We start from the raw sequence: 4,068 nt of genomic DNA, 5'->3' as shown, positions 1-4,068 counted from the left end.
TATTTTTGGCAACTAAAGCATAGTCGGTATAAAACTATTTTACCCGATAAGTTGCTTTTTGCATCGAATGTCGGAATAGAAAACTTCCTTCGGAAGAAAGATTGAAATCATCAAGAGAAATGGGTGTACGCGTGTAGAATATTCATTTGAAGCTCTGAATAGATAAAGTCTTCATTGTCGAGAAATTCTAGGGTTTTGAAATACCAGGGTTTCGGTTTCGGCAAACTTCCGATGATTGGAATCGGACGTTCGTAGATCCTAGAGTTTCGCCTCGAAACGATTTTGATATATGGAAAAAGAGAAGTTCTAACATTTCTCTGAAGATTTTTGGAATTAACTTCCGTCGTGCCTAAAAGTGAAAATTAGCTATATACTAGGGTTTCTGACCTAGGTTTAAGCGTATAACGATCGTGCTATAACTTAAATCGACTTCGATAAAATCCTTTGACTTTTCCTGAACTTTCTCCTTCATAAATCTATTTCATTTGACAAACTATTGTTCAGGTTTCCTTTCACAATACATCAACCCTAATCGTGAATAAGATTTTATTCACTAAGCATAAGCTTAAAAACTTGGGTCTTACATCTCTTATCTTTAGCACTTAAGTCTCGAAAGATTTGTTGAAATCTTTAAGGTGGAAGTTTTTATTTGAAAACGTTATTCAAACCCCCCCTTTCTACCGTTTTTCATACCTTCAATTGGTATCAGAGCGCAAGTTCTGATTACCACACCTAACAGTGTTCAGTGATCCGGGCCGGTGTGAAAAACAATGGCTACCACCAGTGAAACTCAAAGAGATGGTTACAATGCAAAGCCTCCCATGTTCGATGGTCAAAGATTCGAATATTGGAAAGATAGACTTGAAAGTTTCTTTCTGGGTTTTGATGCAGATCTCTGGGATATTATTGTGGATGGCTATGAGCGTCCAACTGATGAAGAAGGCAAGAAGATCCCAAGGTCATAGATGACTGCAGATCAAAAGAAGCTTTACTCACAACATCACAAAGCTAGAGCAATTCTTCTAAGTGCTATTTCTTATGAAGAGTACCAGAAGATTACAGATCGTGAGTATGCAAAAGGCATTTTTGAATCCCTGAAGATGTCTCATGAAGGAAACAAGAAAGTCAAAGAATCAAAGGCATTGTCTTTGATCCAAAAGTATGAATCCTTCGTCATGGAGCCAAACGAGTCCATTGAAGAAATGTTTTCCAGATTTCAGTTGCTTGTAGCTGGAATACGACCTCTCAACAAGAGCTACACAACTAAAGATCATGTCATAAGGGTCATCAGATGCCTTCCTGAAAGCTGGATGCCCTTGGTGACTTCAATAGAGCTCACAAGAGATGTTGAGCGTATGAGTTTAGAAGAACTCATCAGCATACTGAAGTGCCATGAGCTGAAGCGCTCAGAGATGCAAGATCTGAGGAAGAAGTCAATAGCCTTAAAATCCAAATCTGAGAAGGCTAAAGCAGAGAAGTCAAAAGCTCTTCAAGCTGAAGAAGAAGAATCTGAAGAAGCATCAGAAGATTCTGATGAAGATGAGCTGACTCTAATCTCTAAAAGACTTAACCGAATCTGGAAGCACAGGCAGAGCAAGTACAAAGGCTCTGGAAAGGCCAAAGGGAAGTCTGAATCCTCAGGTCAGAAGAAGTCCTCACTTAAGGAAGTCACATGCTTTGAGTGCAAAGAATCTGGGCACTACAAAAGTCACTGTCCAAAATTGAAGAAGGACAAGAAGCCAAAGAAGCACTTCAAGACCAAGAAAAGTCTGATGGTGACTTTTGATGAATCAGAGTCAGAGGATGTTGACTCTGATGGTGAAGTCCAAGGACTCATGGCTATTGTCAAAGACAAAGGAGCAGAGTCAAAGGAAGCCGTTGACTCTGACTCAGAATCAGAAGGAGATCCTAATTCAGACGATGAAAATGAGGTATTCGCTTCTTTCTCTACCTCTGAACTGAAACATGCTTTGTCTGATATTATGGATAAGTATAACTCTTTATTGTCTAAGCACAAGAAGCTGAAAAAGAACTTATCTGCTGCTTCTAAAACTCCTTCTGAACATGAGAAAATTATTTCTGATTTGAAAAGTGATAATCATGTTTTGATCAATTCTTACTCTGTGCTTAAGATCCAGATTGCTAAGTTAGAAGAAATAGTTGCTTGTGATGCCTCTGATTGTAGAAATGAATCTAAGTATGAAAAGTCTTTTCAAAGATTCCTGGCTAAGAGCGTAGATAGAAGCTTAATGGCTTCAATGATCTATGGCGTAAGCAGAAATGGAATGCATGGCATTGGCTATTCTAAACCAATTAGAAATGAGCCTTCTATGCCTAAAGCTAAATCCTTGTATGAATGCTTTGTTCCCTCTGGTACCATATTGCCTGATCCTTTACCTGCTAAAGTTGCTAAACATCCTCTTAAAAAGGGATCTTTCTCCATGTCTAAATATCATGCAAAAATTCCTTTACATTATCATGTTGAGAAACCCAAGGTGATCAGAACCTCTGGGGTAACTAACAAGAGAGGACCCAGAAAGTGGGTACCTAAGGACAAGATTATCTATGTTGCAGATATCCTTGATAGCTCCACTGAAACACCAATCATGGTATCTGGACAGTGGATGCTCGCGTCACATGACGGGAGAAAGGCGTATGTTCCAAGAGCTAAAACTTAAGCCTGGAGGCGAAGTTGGCTTTGGAGGAAATGAAAAGGGTAAAATTGTTGGTACTGGTACTATTTGTGTAGATAGTAGTCCATGCATTGATAATGTGTTATTGGTAGACGGCTTAACTCATAACTTATTGTCTATAAGTCAATTAGCTGACAAGGGTTATGATGTTATCTTTAATCAAAAGTCCTGCCGGGCTGTAAGTCAGATCGATGGCTCTGTTCTGTTTAACAGCAAGAGGAAGAACAACATATATAAGATCAGATTATCTGAGTTGGAGGCTCAGAATGTGAAGTTCCTTCTGTCTGTTAATGAAGAGCAATGGGTATGGCATAGACGGTTAGGGCATGCCAGTATGAGAAAGATTTCTCAGCTGAGCAAGCTAAACCTTGTCAGCGGCTTGCCCACTCTGAAGTTCGCTTCAGACGCTCTTTGTGAAGCATGTCAGAAAGGCAAATTCACAAAAGTCCCTTTCAAGGCAAAGAATGTTGTATCAACCTCAAGGCCGTTGGAACTTCTGCATATCGACCTTTTTGGACCAGTGAAAACTGAGTCTATAGGTGGCAAGAGATATGGGATGGTCATTGTTGACGACTATAGCCGCTGGACATGGGTAAAGTTTCTAACCCGCAATGATGAGTCTCATGCTGTGTTCTCTACCTTCATAGCCCAAGTGCAAAACGAGAAGGCTTGTAGGATTGTGCGTGTCAGAAGTGACCATGGTGGAGAGTTTGAGAATGACAAGTTTGAGAGTCTGTTTGATTCCTTATGCATGCTGAAAAATCAGATATGCAACGGGTTTCTTATGCATCTGCTGTGGGTAGTTTGATGTATGCAATGGTGTGCACAAGACCAGATATAGTGCATGTTGTTGGTACAGTCAGTAGATTTCTGTCTAATCCAGGTAGAGAGCATTGGAATGCTGTGAAATGGATTTTGAGGTATCTTTATGGCACTAGTAGTATGAGGCTTTGTTTTGGAGGTGATAAGCCTACCCTTGTGGGCTATACTGATTCTGATATGGCTGGAGACATTGATTCCAGAAAGTCCACTTCAGGCTACTTGATTGAGTTTGCAGGGGGAGCTGTAGCATGGCAATCCAGATTGCAGAAGTGTGTTGCATTGTCCACTACTGAGGCAGAGTTCATTGCCATTACAGAAGCATGCAAGGAATTGATTTGGTTGAAAAAATTCTTGCAGGAGCTTGGTTTTGTGCAGGACAAATACTTGTTGTTTTGTGATAGTCAAAGTGCTATTCAACTTGGTAAGAATTCAACTTTTCATTCTAGGTCCAAGCACAATGATGTGAGGTATCATTGGATACGCGATGCTTTGGATGCTGGGTTGTTGGAATTGGCCAAAGTTCATACAGATGATAATGGTGCTGATATGATGA

The sequence above is a fragment of the Lotus japonicus genome, chromosome 1, assembly GCF_012489685.1.
Source record: "Lotus japonicus ecotype B-129 chromosome 1, LjGifu_v1.2".
Taxonomy (NCBI): domain Eukaryota; kingdom Viridiplantae; phylum Streptophyta; class Magnoliopsida; order Fabales; family Fabaceae; genus Lotus; species Lotus japonicus.
Note: the sequence above shows the minus strand (reverse complement) of the source record.